This window comes from Rattus norvegicus, assembly GCF_036323735.1.
Source record: "Rattus norvegicus strain BN/NHsdMcwi chromosome Y unlocalized genomic scaffold, GRCr8 chrY_unlocalized_10, whole genome shotgun sequence".
Taxonomy (NCBI): Eukaryota; Metazoa; Chordata; class Mammalia; order Rodentia; family Muridae; genus Rattus; species Rattus norvegicus.
Window position 1 is genome coordinate 199,212 of NW_026947368.1, and position 16,294 is coordinate 215,505.

Sequence of the window (16,294 nt, forward strand, 5' to 3'; positions counted from 1 at the left end):
CAGAATGTTCTGCTTTTGGGCGTGTAGTTTTTCCTCTCTACAGGTCTTCAGCTGTTCCTGTGGGCTTGTGTCTTGAGTTCACCAGGCAGCTTTCTTGCAGCAGAAAATTTGGTCTTACCTGTGGTCCAGAGGCTCAAGTTCGCTCATGGGGTGCTGCCCATGGGCTCTCTGCAGCAGCAGCAACCAGGAAGACATGTGCCGCCCCTTCCGGGAGCTTCAGTGCACCAGGGTTCCAGATGGTCTTTGGCTTTTTCCTCTGGCGTCCAAGATGTGTGTGCAGAGAGCAGTCTCTTCTGGTTTCCCAGGCTTTTCTGCCTCTCTGAAGGTTTAGCTCTCCCTCCCACGGGATTTGGGTGCAGAGAACTGTTTATCAGGTCTGTTTCCTTCAGGTTCCGGGGTGTCTCAGGCAGGGGTCCTGCTGGTCCTGGGCCCTCCTCCACGGGAGCCCAGAGGCCTTATACAGTTTCCTCTTGGGCCAGGGATGTGGGCAGGGGTGAGCGCTGGTGGTCTCTTCTGCTCTGCAGCCTCAGGAGTGCCCACCTGACCAGGCGGTTGGGTCTCTCTCTCACGGGGTCTGAGACCAGAGAGCTGCTGCTGTCACGCTTTTCATATGCTTCATGTGACCCAGTTGATAGCCTCCTTCATCTTATTCACAGATCAACAGGATGCAACTTTGCTTCAGAGCCTTCATGTCTGGCCACAGAAGCCAAGAGAAAAATGTCACAGTCAACAGTGATAATGTAGCCATCCCAGGGCATTTCCTCCAAGTTTTACTTTCAACTGTATTATTTTTTGCAGATTATGCTACTCTTTCTAGAAGGTCATGATGTGGGAGAACATTTGGATGCTGCCCCATCCACAGTTTAGAGATTTCTTACATAGAATCCTTCTCTAAACTTGCATACAAACTAACCATTTAAGCGCACAAACTGAAACACACACACACACACACACACACACACACACAAACACAAACACAAACACGGTATACAGATAATAGAGAAGAGGGTATTGAAGAAAAGTTAGGTCAGTTGGTCTACTATATAAAATGGGAAGGGCTTTTCTAAAATCTATTACCCTAGAATGGAGGATGTGAAAATGGGAAAGAATTGTGTGTCGGACTTTCCCCGCAACTTGGCCACATGAACAATGATGTATGAGACAATAGATCTGCATAGTCAAAGCCAAAGACCAGAAGCATACACAGTCTATTGAAGGTCAATACAGCTCATCTCTCTGATTCTAATGGAAGAGTTCAGTTGTTTCCCACACCTCTCCTGAAGAGTATTTCATTTCAATCCAATGCTAGCACACTGAAGGATATTCAAGAACATACCTGACAGGTGATCTTTTGACCTAGGTTAATATAAACATGAAGCAAGAGTGTCAGCATTCCCAGAGCTCTGCTGAGCAGGGCGTGCTGATTTCCTCTGGATCACTTAGTAATGCTTCAGAAATCCAAGAAGTCAGCCTTCTCAGACTTATTCACAGCTGCACATGTGGTATCTTGTCTTCACAACACCATAGCCTGTAGATACAGAAACCAGGATGAAAACTGCAAACTTCACCAGCCTACATTTCTTTGACAGATGCCCAGAATCTCTGCTAGGTCTCTCTAGATCCACGACTATAGATAGGCATGCCTTGTAGGGGTATAACATGGTTGTTTAGTTTCCCCATCTACTGTTCAGAACACGTAGGGAAGTCAGTAAGGAGCCAGTCCTTGTTTTAGTTTACTAACTGACAGTTCTTCACTGTAGTAGAAAACTGCCTGCCAAAGGACACTTTTAGGACAAAACCGCAAGGAACAGATTTGGAAAGGTCTATACCAATCCTCCATCTGATAGAAGGCCATAACCAATACATACAAAGAACTCAAAATTTAGACTTCAGAGAGACAAATAACCCTATTAAAATTATGTTCCAGAACTAAACAAAGATTTCTCAACTGAAGGAAATCAATTATCTGAAAAGAACGTAAAGAAATGGTCATCATAGAAATGTAAATGAAAACAACTCTGAGTTTCCACCTCACACAAGTCAGAATGACTGTAATAAAAAAAATCAGGAGACAGAAGATGATGATAAGGATGTGAAGAAAGAGGAACACTCCTTCTTTGTTGGTTGGATTACAAACTGGTTCAAACATTCTGGAAATCAGTCTGCAGGATCCTTAGAAAATTGGACATTGCAATAACTGAGGTCCAAGCCATACCACTCCTGGGCATATACCGAAAAGAAGACATAAAAAAAGACACATACAGAACAATGTTCATAGCAACCTTATTTAAAATACCCATAGGCTGGAAAGAACCCAGATGGCATTCATCAGAGAAATGGATACAGAAAATATGGTACATCTACACAATGGACTACTAATCAGCTATAAAACAATGATTACAAGAAAGACATAGACAAATGGATTGAACAAGAAAATATCATCCTGTGTGAAGCAAACAAATCACAGAAAAACACACATGGTATGCAATCACCAAACGTGTGTATTGACCCAAAAGCTCAAATTACTCATGGTACCATCCACAGACCACTAGAAGGTCAAGAAAAGGAACCCAACTTATGCTTGCTTCAGTCCGTTTTAGAAGGGGGAAAAATATCTATGAGTTTACAGCAGATACTGAAGGAATATAAGAATATAAGATTGATATGAATATAGGATTGATGAAGCTAAGAAGTACATGCTGACAGGAAACAGATTTAGATCTTCCCTGAGAGACATAGCTAGAGCATGTCAAATACAGAAGTGAATTCCAGTGGCAAACCAGTGCACTGATCCAGACCTCCTGTTGGTAGATTTTGAGAAAGGTTTACAAGAACTGAAGGAGATTTCAAATCCCATAAGAACTACAATGCCAATGAACCAGAGCTTTCTGGTTCATTCAAACCAATATTCAAATCTGTACATGGAAAGACCTAAAGATCCAACTGCATATGTGGCAGAGGATGGCCTTGTTGGGCACCAATGTAAGGAGAAGCCGATTGTACTCCATGGGTTTGACTCCCAGTTAAAGAGAATGACAAGGGGCAGTAAGGGGAGTTTATAGAAAAAGGGGAGGATACTAGTTAAGCTCTATGGAAAGGAACTTGGGAAATGAAATAACATTTGAAGTGTAAATATGGAAATATCCGATTAAAAATTCATTAAAATTTCCTGAAAAAAAAATAAAAAATAAAGGAAGGAAAAGGAATAAAAACTTACTGACTCAGAAATCTTAAGGGTAACGGTTAGGGAATGCTACTCAGAGTAATAGTAGTGAAAAGAGTGAGATGATGAAGTCTCAACTAGAAGCAATTCTCCTTCCCAGATATCAGTTTCAGACACAAACTGCACTAAAGGAATCCAAAGCATGGAGGAGTTTACACTGAGCTGAGGACACAATACTTGCCTTTGCCTTCTTCCTTAGCACCTTTTTGTTCTGGGCACAAAGAAAAGCCTTGAGCTCTCAGGAAAACTACTTTGTCCTTCCCAAGACTTAGCTTTTAGAATAAAGAAATCAATGATATAAACTCAATAACTTCCAGGAACCATAATAGGCAGGGAAGTCTACATACTTTGAGAGGCTCCCAGCTACTGATTCCTATATGTGGAAGGCTATGATTTAGGCTATCTCTTTGAGGAACCCACTCAACCCCTAAGCAGGACTCACTGAGCTTTACCAAGGAGCACATATTTGTTCTTTTTATACCAAGACAGAAGGCCAGCTTCCTTCTCCCTATCCCTCCTCCTTGATCTTCTCTCTCACAAATGGCTGTTTACTTTGAATTATAGGCCAATTAGTAAACCCTAGAGGTAGAGGTACTTAAGGAATATCTGAGAGGCAGTTAATGTCACGACAACACTTGTGACATCACAGAAGAATCTACTACTCTCCAGGTTACAAGAGATTTTTCGTTGAGGTCTTAATGGTGATGTGACTGAGAACTGCCTTGTCCTACCTGCTAAACAGCTTTCCTTACATTGACCAGATTAGAGGGTGCCCTTTCCAGGAGTGTCTCCTGTGACACAGTGGAAACCTTTCCATACATCTCTCTAAACCTAGAGACTTCTCTTTGCTTCATTAGTGGTTACATATTCTGAATGGAGATAGTCAGGGGCTTGTTACTGGTAGAAAAAATTAGGAACATGGAGGGAAAGAGATTCTTCTAGATAATATTTTTAATCCCAGTCAATTTCTGTGACATACAATTCAATTTTCTAGGTTTTCTCTGTTTCCTATGGCCAGTGTTTTTCCTACAGACCTTTAAATGAATGAATATTTTACTACATTTTCCAATTTTACATTCCTTGATAGTGAACTTTATATATATTTCTGAATGTTTACTCAAAAATTCCGTTTTCCAATTTCATTATTTTGCAATTGTTTTGGAACAAAAGTGGGCCTAGTTATAGAGTCATTATAACAGTGTAAGTATTGTGTTCCCATTTCAATGATAAACTCCCAAATCCACATTTTATCCAAAAATTACCAGACATCAGAAAAGCAAAGGACAACATGAACTATTGAATGTGTTTCTGTAGTCCCATTAGACATCAGTTCTCTAATATCTACCTTCCTGTGTTACCAGGGACAGACTTGAGGGTTTTGGATATTTTACCATGATTCTTTTTTCAGTCCAACTCTAAGATTCAGGAAGATGGGCAAGGAGAGGAAAGGCTTTAGGTCCATGGAAACATCAACTTCAAAAGGTTCATAAGAACAGGAGGGAGCATATTTGACACTGTAATTTTTGGATTCTAAATTCTTGACCTAGATCTGCTCATTCATGCTAAATTTCCAAATAACCTCATAGCTGTAAGGACCATCAAGAATATATATATATATATATATATATATATATATATATATATATATATAAATAATTTCATCCAACAAAATTAGATAAGAATGATTAAGCTTAGAAGTGCATGCTGAGAGGAACCAGGTATAGAACTTTACACAGTGACCCAGCTAGAGCATGCCAAATACAGAATTGAATGCTAGTGGCAAACCAGTGAACTGAAAACGGACCTCATTTTGGTAGATTTTGAGAAAGGATTACAAGAGCTGAAGGGGCTTTCAATCCCATAAGAACAACAATGCCAATGAACCAGAGCTTTCTTTTACCAAACCAATATTCAAAGACTGTACATGGACAGACCTATGGCTCCAAAAGCGTATGTAGCAGAGGATGACCTTATTGGGCACCAATGGAAGGAGAGGCCATTGGTCTTCCCTGGGATTGACTGCCTGTTCAAATGATTTTCAAGTTACAGTAAGTGGGGTAATAGAACAAGGGGAGGGGAACTGATAAGGGATTTTATGGCCAGGAAATTGAAAAAGGAAATAATATTTGAAATGTAAATATAGAAATATTCAATAAGAAAAGAATAAAATTTGCTAAAAAATAAAAAAAAATGAAAGAAATAAAAGAAAAGAAAAGTGCCAACTAATCACACTTATTGACTCAGAAATCTAAATGGTCTTGTCAGGGAATGATAATCAGAGTAATACAGTCGAAAGTCTGATGTAATGAAGTCTCAACTAGATGCAATTTTCTCTCCCAGATATCAGTTTCAGACACAAACTGCACTCTAGGAATCCAAAGCCTGGAGGAGTTTAAATTGAGCTGAGGACACAATACTTGTTGTTTCCATCTTCCTTAGGAACTTTTCCTTCTGGGCAGAAAGAATAGAATCCATGAGCTCTTAGAAAATCAACTCTGTCCATCCCAGTACCTGACATTTGGAATATAGATATTAATGATATAAACATCTCTGATTTCCAGGAACCATAGCCAGCAAGTAAATCTAGATGCTACTGAGTGGATCCAGGCTCCAGCTTCCCACGTGTGGAAGGCTGAGATCAACACCATCTCTTCAATGAACCATAACTATTCTGAGAGAGCATTCAGTGAGCGTTCCCATGGACTACATATTTCGTCGATTTTTTAAACTAAAACAAAAGGCCAGCTTCATTCTCTCCATCTCTGATCTCTTCTTCTTCTTTGTTCACCTCCCAAATGGCTGTTTACTCTGAATTAGAAGACAATTAGTAAACCGTAGAGGTACTGAAGGAATATCTGAGAGGCAGAGCAGTCACAACAACACCTGTGACATCACCGAAGAACCTAAGACTCTTCTGGATAAAGATATTTTTCAGGAAAAGCCTAATGGTGATGTCACTGAGAACTGCCATGGCCTTCCTGCAGAACAGCTTTCCTTACATTGACAAGATTAGAGGGTGCCCTTTCCAGGAGTGTGTCCTTTGACACGGTGGAAAAGATTACATACTACATCTCAATAAAGAAAGTGACTTCTCTTTGCATCATTAGTGGTTACATGCTCTGAATGGCGAAAGTTAGTTAGGGACTTGGCATGGGTAGAAAAGATCTAGGAACTTGGAGTGGAGGAGAATCTTCTGGATAATAATTTTATTCATTGGATCATTCCTGTGAAATACAGTTCAATTTCCTAGGTGTTTTCTGTTTCTTAAAGGACAGTATTTTCCCAACAGACCATTAATTGAAAGAATATTGTATGACATTTTCTTACTGTACATTCCTTCATAGTGGACTTTACATAGATTCCTGAATGTGTATTCAAACATTCTGTTTTCCAATTCAATATTTTGCAATGATTTTGGCAACAAAGAATGCCCAGCTATAGAGTGAATATAAGATTAATATTGTTTACCTCTTCGAAATGATAAACTCCCAAATCCTCATTTTATCCAAAATTTATCAGACATCAGTAAAGCAAAGGACAATATGGACTACCTAACGTGGTTCTGTAGTCACATTAGATATCAGTTCTCAAATATCTTCCCACGGCCAGACTTGAGGGTTTTGGATGTTCTACCATGATCTTTCTTCAGGGCAAATATAAGATTCAGGAGGATGTGCTGGGAGAGGAATTGCTTGAGGTCCAGTGAAACCTCAACTTCAATAGGTTCAAAAGAACAATAGGTAGTCTATTTTGCATTGTCATTGTGGATTCTATATTCTTGACCAAGTGGCACAGAATCCACGTTAACATTCCATCTACCCTCATAGCGTTAGGAGACAACAAAAGTGTGTGTGTGTGTGTGTGTGTGTATATGTATATATATACATATATATATGTATATATATATATATATATATATATATATATATATATATATATATATGCATGCCACCAAAACTAGAGAAGATTGATGAAGTTAAGAAATGCATTCTGCCAGGAACCGGGTGTAGATATTGCCTGAAAGACACAGCTAGAGCAGGTCAACTATATACATGAATGCTAGTGGCAAACCAGTGAACTGAAGACGGACCTCTTGTTGGAACATTTTGAGAGAGGATTACTAGAGCTGAAGGTGCTTTCAACACCATGAAAACAACAATTACAATGAATTAGATCTTTCTGGTACTAGACCAATATTCAAAGAATGTGCATTGACAAACCTATGGCTCCAAGTGCATATGTGGCAGAGGATGGCCTTGTTGTGCACCAATGGAAGGAGAAGCCCTTGGTCCTACCTAGGTTTCTCTCTCAGTTCATGGGCATGCCAAGTGGCCTTAAGGGGTATTAAATAATTGCAGAAACTGCAAATACTGTGGCCATATTCCGGTATTCAGGACACAAGGAAATTAATTTTATTAATCATAGGTATGCAAGGAGATACTTCAGGAGAAGAAGAGGAAAGGGAACTTGGGCCTGACTGATGCACAGCATGAGTTCACCAATCCTAAAAAGAAAGAGGAGAGATGTAGTTCTTCCTCATCTTAAAAAATGTGTAGAATCTTTTTAATGTTTTTTCTCTCCAAGCTTGGTTACTGGAAGATTGATATAATTTATTTATTTTTATTTACATTTTAATTGTTGTTCCATTTCCCTGTTTCACCTCCAGGAACCAAGTATCTCATCCTTCTTCCCCTGATTCTATGAGGGAGCTCCTTACCCACCTACCCACCTACTCCCTCCCGCCTCCATTTCCTGACATTCCCCTACCCTGGGACATTGAGCCTTGACAGGATAAGGGACCTCTCCTTCCAGGTCCATCCTCTGCTACATATGTGACAAGAGTTATAGGTCAATCCCTGTGTACTCTTGGGATGTTGGTTTGGTTCCTGTTCTTTCCTGTGGGAAGGTTATTTTTAAAGTTGTCACAGATATAATTTTAAGGAATCAAGTGCAAACGAGAGAGGAATGTGTTGTTATAAACCTAAGCACACATCTATGGAAGGAAACTAATTAGAATGGCCAGGAGTTCTTATGATGCCCTGCCATACTTTTCCAGATTTCCAGTGTTTTTTTCCCCTGAACTCAGCCATTTAACTTTAAAGGAAGGCCATTCTAAAAGAATCCATACACACCTCCTTGTGGTTTTCAGGAAATAATAAATATAATATCCCCAAGGAGTGAATGGCTTATTAGTTTTAATAAAAAACTCTCAATTCACAATGACAAATAACGGAATGGTCAGAAGAGACAGAGATAGACAACACATAAACAAATAAATGAATATAAGGAGACAATAAATGGTGGCTACAACAAAATCATGCACTTGGGAAAAGTGTCATTTGGAGACTTCTCCCTAGAATCTTGATGTCTGTTAGGGGCAGTAAAAATGGCCAACACTATGTGTTCAACAGAAGGTTTTAGATCCAGTATTACTTCTAAAAGTAACAAAATACATGAAAATTTCTATAGGAAATGTAGACCAGGGTATCACAGGTGCCTCAATCACTCTGTTGAGTTTCTTTTTCTTGGTTCCCTGTGGAATGCCTCAGGTAGCACCTTGAAAAAAACCTACACACATCAGGGTCATAGTACATGATGAAATGTATAATTTACTCAAACTGGTTACAATTTCAAAAAGATAAATCTATGGCTTCACGATATTACAGGGTAAAATCGAAAGACCACTCAGAATGACCAAGGCTTGGAGGGAAATATTTTAGGAAGACTAACTCTAAATGCAAATTACCAGATTCAGTTTTAAAGAATAAGTATACAAGAACAAAAATGCATCCTATTTGGCTAATGCTGGGGGAAACAAGAAAGTTTAACAAGAGTCAAGAACATGCGGTCAGCTAGGTCAACTTCAACTTCTCAGTTTCTAGAAGAGAGTTGGGTTCTCTGCCAGAAACATTATCAGGCCAGTTGGTAGAAACGAGAGACAGCTTGCACTTGGAAAAGATGGAGAGAAGTTTGTCCTCATAGCCAATGTAAAAAGAAAATAGTCAAACTCGTGCAGAATGACAAAGGGTGCAAACCCATCAGGCATGGAGATTGGTATCTAATGAGGTGCTTCTGTTTGGGGAAGAAAATAAAACAGGGTAGTGAAGAAGGTATTTATAAATACAACCTAAGGTTGTATTTACACATGGTTGTCTATATAACCATAACTAGAGTAGAAAATGATTAATAATTGAAATCAATAATTCCTTCGTATTTTGTTAATAAAGTGTTTCTATAGATTTTTGTGTTTTCTTTCCTCCATTTCTTTATCATGCAATATAATATCAATTAAGACAATACAATCATTTTCATATTCATTTCAAATTTGAGATACTAAAAGAATGTGCCATGAAACCCATTGCACCTATTCTAAATGTATAACGTGTTTGACATTGTGGAATTGATAATTATATCACATTCAGTATAACTATGACCTGGTTAAATATATAATGCATTTCTATTTGTAAGTAGGATCATTCTATTTTATCAAGGCACCATTATAATCTGGTTATTATTTTCATTTACAAATTATTCACAATATAGGAAAATATGATGTTGTCTCAAGTTGACAAGAAGTAGACTCGTGATGGCTATTTTCGGTTGCCTACGTGAATGCAACAGGAATTATCTAAAACCATAAAATAATTGGCATATCTTTGAAGGACTTCTGGTTTCATTCAAAGTGACAAGATCTACTTCTAGTCTGAATATGTAAAATACAAAAACACACCATGAATCCAGATATTTAATCCTGCTACAATGTGGTCAATTCCTTCTATTGGAAGCCTATAGGAGGACAAGGAAGAAAGAGGTGTTTGTTCTTATCCTGCTTGGTCTGTCTTGATAGCAAGTTTATTTCATTACTGGCATTAAATCTTAATTCGAAAGAATGCCAAAACCACTGAAGACAACTTAAGACATCATTCTTGGTGACACAGCAACTGGAAGATTCTTGACCTTAACTTTCACAGCCAGCCATTGTTGGATTAGCTGTACCAGAGCCTGTAAGTCACTCAAATAATCTCTCCTCTCCCCATATGTGCACAAACACATACAGGCACACACACACACACACACACACACACACACAAACACACACACACATATATATGTATATCTATATATGTATATATATGTATATCTATGTATATATATATATATGCATATCTCAGATCAATACTTCTCTGTCTGTTTATCTACCTACCATGATACCTAGATACCTAGACATATAAGTAGACACATAGATTAATATTAGGTTGCGTGAAATCGGTATAGACCCAGGATAGAGTAGGTGCCTCCAATCATGTCACAGGTACTTGGTGCTTAATTCTTCTCAATCCAAGATATCTGTTACTGCTGTGGAAGCAAACTTACTCCACAAATTAGTCCTCACTTACACAGGACATAAACAAAACTGTGTGTGAGTTTATAGGTATCTTAAGAATAAAGTTAAAGAATGCCAGTAAAGTATTTGGGTTTCAATTAAGCTTCATGCATTTAGACTCTGTCTTTAGCACTACATTTCAAGGCTTAAATGACGCTTGTGTTCCCTGAGGCCTACCGGCACAATGGACAACCAGGAAGACACTGCTTCAAGCACTTGCCAGCAAATCCCCTGAAAGCACACTCTGCAGGAGTAAACTACACCCTGAATCGTGCACTCCATTTTCTGATGCACAACTCTGACTGCTTTCATGGAGACCAGCTCTGACAAGGACTAACCAAGAAAGATCCTGACCCAATTCCTTGTGTAACAAGACCCCTTAAAGCACACTCAGGAACCTTAAATATCACCCCATTACCTAGGGTCCATTATCTGGAGAACAACTTCCACCTTCTTTGCTCTAGATTAATGTGGTAACTGGGTTCCCAAACAAAACCTATACTAGGTAACATAGAAACAATTTTAGGACCCAAAACCCAAGAGGCCGCATAGGCCGTAAAAACCTGTGGATAGACCCCTACTGGGTTTGAACTTTTGCAAGTAACCTGTGCTCTGGGACACTCAGAGCAGAAGTCAGAAAGAAAACAGGAATCAATGGAGTGGGGCATCCAAAAGCACTTTTCCAACAATGATAATCTCAGAAATCATCATGTAAATCCATAATAACTGCAAAACCAAGAGGGCTAAAGGGCAACATAAGATCACAATCAATAACACCCAGGGCAATTGGTATAAACATGTTCTAACTATACTAAAGCAGCCTGTTGAATATTAAATCACAGCTGCAGCAGAAAATGACCTTAAATCTAATCTTATGAAGATTCTAGCTAACTTTAAAGAAGTAATGAATAATCCCTGTAAATAAATATAGGAAAATAAAATCAAATGGGTGAAGAAAATGAATAAGATTGTTCAAGGCCTGAAAAGAAAAATAGAAGAAATAAGAAAAACATAAAATAAAGAAACCCTGGAGATGGAAACCCTACGTAAGAGAACAGAAACTATAGATGCAAACATCAACAAGAGAGTACAAGAGATGGGAGCAGCAATCACAGGCATATAAGACAGATGGAATTAATCTATCAGCAAAGATAAATATTAAATATAAAACCTCCGGGAAATATGGGACACTATGAAAAAAGAAAAAAAAAACAAACAAACAAACAAACAAACACACCTAAGTGCAATAGGAATACAAGGAGAAGATTCTCAGTTTGAAAGTCTAGGAACTATTTTCAACCAAGTAATAGAAGAAAACTCCCCTAAACCAATGGAAGAGATGTCCATGAATGTACATGAAGTTTACAGAACAAGAAATATGTTGGATTAAAAGAAAAGAAAACAAACAAATGTGTCCACATAATAATCAAATCTTAATATACAGAAAAATGATATTAAACGGTACAAAGAAAAAAGCCCAAGTAACAAACATAGGCAAACTTAACAAAACTATATTAATTTTTAACAGAAAGTCTAAAAGTCAGAAGGGCCTAGGCAGATATCTTACATACATTAAGAGAACACAGATATAGGAAAAGATCACCATGGACTAAAGCTGGCATTAAAAATCAAGGAAAAGTCTCTACAAACTCATGTAAATTAATCAACTTTTTACCGAATGACTGATGGCCTCGAGAGGACATACAGAAATTAAAGACATTCTAAAATTCAGTGAAAATGAAGGAGTAGCATACACAATCTCATGAGAAACAATGAGAGAATTGCAAAGAGGAAAGATCACTACAAAAATGGCCTTTCCAATGCAATCAGAGAGATCACATACCAGTAACTTAAAAACACAGGGAAGACCTCTACAAGAAAACAAACAAACAAACAAACAAACAAACAAACATGCCACAGGGGCAGTTATCAGAAGGCAGTTATCAAACTCAAGGCTGGAATCAATAAATAAGAAAAAAGAAGACAGTAATATTAAAAAGGGTCCCAAGAGTTGAGAAAATTAGCAACTTAGACAATCTAATTCAAACGTGGAGGAACATTCTCCTTACTAACAAAAATGAAGGAAGACATAACGAGGAACAATGAGATAATTCAAAGAATCCTTAGGTTTTACTTCAAAAGCATATACTCGGGCTGGGGATTTAGCTCAGTGGTAGAGCGCTTACCTAGGAAGCGCAAAGCCCTGGGTTCGGTCCCCAGCTCAAAAAAAAAAAAAAAAAAAAAAAAAAGCATATACTCCTTAACATTGGAAAATCAGAACAAAATAGTCAAATTCAAATTTAAATCAAGATCAGGTAAACAACTTGAATAAAGGTAAAGCCCCTAAGGAAATACAATCATTAAAAGTCTCCCAACTAAAAAAAAAAGGGTGCATAGCATGGCAGGTTAGAACACATGTGGGAATCCCCCTTCTCTAAGGTGAAGGATAAGGAGCAATGGAAGAGGAGCATGTGAGTGTGGGAATAGGATGAGAGGACTTGGGAAAGGCTGTAATCCAGATGCAAAGGGAACAGATGAAGGGAATTAAAACAAAGGAATTACTGGCCATATGACTTACTTCTCCCACAGATTTTCTTACTGTGTAGCAGTCTTCCTATCCCTAACTTATGTCCCTTGTCTCACACACCTGTGGGCCCCCCAGACATGGGCACAGAGCTGTGACACTGAAGAGCCTGGAGAAATATTTGTTGATTGTCTGCTGAGAAGGAGGCCAGCTGTAGAACACACCTCCTGTCATATTTTGATTTTCGCTGTCTAGAAACCTTCTAGGACACTTTTCGAAGCTGATTTCTACCAATTGTGGATGACAGAATCTTTTCTTCAGTCCTTTAAGGGGAGAAAATGCAAAGCTGGGAGTGGGTGGGAAAAGCTGCTGAATCCTGAGTGCAAGTTTTGTGTGGAGTTCCTCTACTTGCTTTCTGTAAAATCAGGGAAGAACCAGGCAAAAGGGTGCTTTCCTGGTGTACTAGAACACTGTAATCTAGATTGTATGCAACAGGGCCACCAGGAGAAATGATGATTAGGAAGGCAAGAAATCACCAAAGAGCCTTGTAAGAGTGCATTGTCCTTGGTAGTATGTCTGACTAATGCATAATGCACAGCAGCATCTATGCCTCTTTTTATGTCACAGTGGGAGCCTGGCTATATGAGGCAATTGTGGCACACTGACTGTCCACAGGATCTCTAGGACATATGATTCTTTTTACGCTAACCCTGATCTCTGTAAGGTGACCTTGGAGCTTTGAGACAATAGGAAGACATAGCACAAAACACACACACACGAACACACACACACAAACACCACCACTACCAACAACAACAACTACAAAATCAACAAAAAATAAACAAAGAAACAAACAAACAAAAAACAACAAAGAGGTAATTTGTTGTAGAAAATAATTTAATCCCAATATGGTATTTTTACCCTGCCTTTGTCCATTTAATTCCCTGTTAAAAGACACACACACACACACACACACACACACACACACACACACACGCATGCACACACACACACACACACACAAACACACACCACCACTAGCACCACCACCACCACCAACAACAACAAAAACAACAACAAACAAACAAACAAAAACAAAAAACAAGGAGGTAGTTTGTTGTAAAAAATAATTTACTCCCATTCTGGTGTTTTTACCCTGCCTTTGTCCATTTTATTCCCTGATAAAACACACACACACACACACACACACACACACACACACACACACACACATATTTTATATTAAGATAAGCCATTTTGAGAAATCGAAATGCCCAGATATTTACACTTTATCTCATTAAAATCTATTTTCTATCTATAATTCCACACTATTACTATGTTTTATCTGGCCTTCTCTTGATTCCAATTGACCAGATGGTATGTCCATGCCTTTTTGAACCAAAAACCATTGCACGTTCCTCTTCTTTTCACTCTGTTCTCTCTTCTGGGTCTCATCTGCCTTCCTACCCCACCCTGACAGTAAATTCACCCTCAAGACTTCCAATAATCCGTTTTGGCTCCTACAAACATCACAAATACCTGTGTGTGTGCATGGGATTATGCATGTGCATGTGAGGGTCTGTGTGTGTGTGTGTGTGTGTGTGTGTGTACATGCATGCACACATTCACATGATTAAAACATAAACATTCTTTGAACATAAAAACTCATAACTCATTTGAACCAGCATTCTTAGATGAGTTTAGCCATCATAAAAAAAAAATTATTTTCGCAACTGGTGGTATTTGTTGGGAATGCAAACTCAAGTCCTCATATTTGCATGACAATGAAATCACCAACTATGACATCATCCAAACACCTTACAATTACATTTTATAAGCTTCTTAGGTTTACTGATGTGTTAGTTACAGATTCAGATACTATCTGTCTAAATACAAGTTGTATGGTTGCTTAGATATTTTTAAGAGTCCTCAGATGCCTGATAGTGCTGACTCGTGCCTTTAATTGCAGTACATGATCAAGTTTCTTTGTTCTGGGTGAAGGTCCTCACAATGACTCTGCATTGCTCTGGAATGGCCTCTTGTATTTACATTCTTTTGTGCTAATTTAGCAATAATCCAGAATCATCCAACCTAGCTGTCAAACATCACATTATATGATGTTTCCAAGTCAAGTGATTGCTAGGCCCTACTTGCCATGGCATATCACTGTGTTGAAAATCTATTGGAGCCCTCAGGAATGCTTCTTCAAACTTGTCATCAGCTGCTGTTGTAATACACAAATCCTATGATACATAGCCTTTCACCTGTGAAAAAGAATAACCTTTACAGCAGGCTGATCGTGTACCTTGTTGTACACTATGTTATTCTTTCAGCCAACACATGCCACTGTGTGCTTATTAGATGTCACAAACACTATGGGGATACATCTGGCTTTCCAAATTTCTCATATAAAACCAGGATGAACTTTATAAACCCTTTTTCAGGATCAGACCTTTATATAGGCTTTGAAACATAACAATAAACACTGATTTTCCTTATGGAAGAATAAATTCCTGACAAGAGGAGGGAGAGATTGCTGTCATCTCTGTTTAACAATAACCTCAGCATGCCATGTGTGTGATATGGAGTAGCTTCAATACTGTACTGTGGAAATAATATGATGTTTTTGGTGTACTCTGTCTAAATGACAGTGTGACATCCATATAGATTCCTGTCCTAACAAATATGGAGGCCTGAGGATTCATTCAGCTTGCTAAAGCCCCTAATAGAGGAACTTTGCTCACCAACTCCTTGTTGTTGTACCCCTTATTGAGCAACTTGCTAGTGGGTATCAAGGAACAGAACAACTTTGAGATTATATATATATATATATATATATATATATATATATATATATATATATATATATATATCTCTCACCACTCCTACATGTGACAGAGGGCTATTACCTAATACATACAAAGAGTTCAAGAAGTAACTCTACAGAGAGACAAATAACCCTATTAAAATTGTGGTCCAGAACTAAACAAAGATTTCTCAACTGAGGAATATCAAATATCTGACAACCATCTAAAGAAATGTTCATCATTTTTAGTCATCAAGGAAATGTAAATGAAAACAACTCTGAGATTCCTCCTCACACATGTAAGAATGGCTAAAATAAAAACTCAGGAGACAGCAGATCTTTATAAGGATGTCAAGA

The 16,294-nt window shown here is 38.3% G+C and overlaps 1 long non-coding RNA gene across 1 annotated transcript; it reads right to left on the reverse strand.

The window, feature by feature from the left end:
* Positions 1-272: 272 nt before the first annotated feature.
* On the reverse strand, positions 273-4,233 carry LOC134484569 (uncharacterized). Its single transcript, XR_010062036.1, has 3 exons — positions 3,666-4,233; positions 1,337-1,528; positions 273-693 (listed from the first exon to the last, which is right to left on the reverse strand). It is a non-coding gene; the product is annotated as an uncharacterized LOC134484569 (long non-coding RNA).
* Between the last annotated feature and the right edge of the window lie 12,061 nt (positions 4,234-16,294).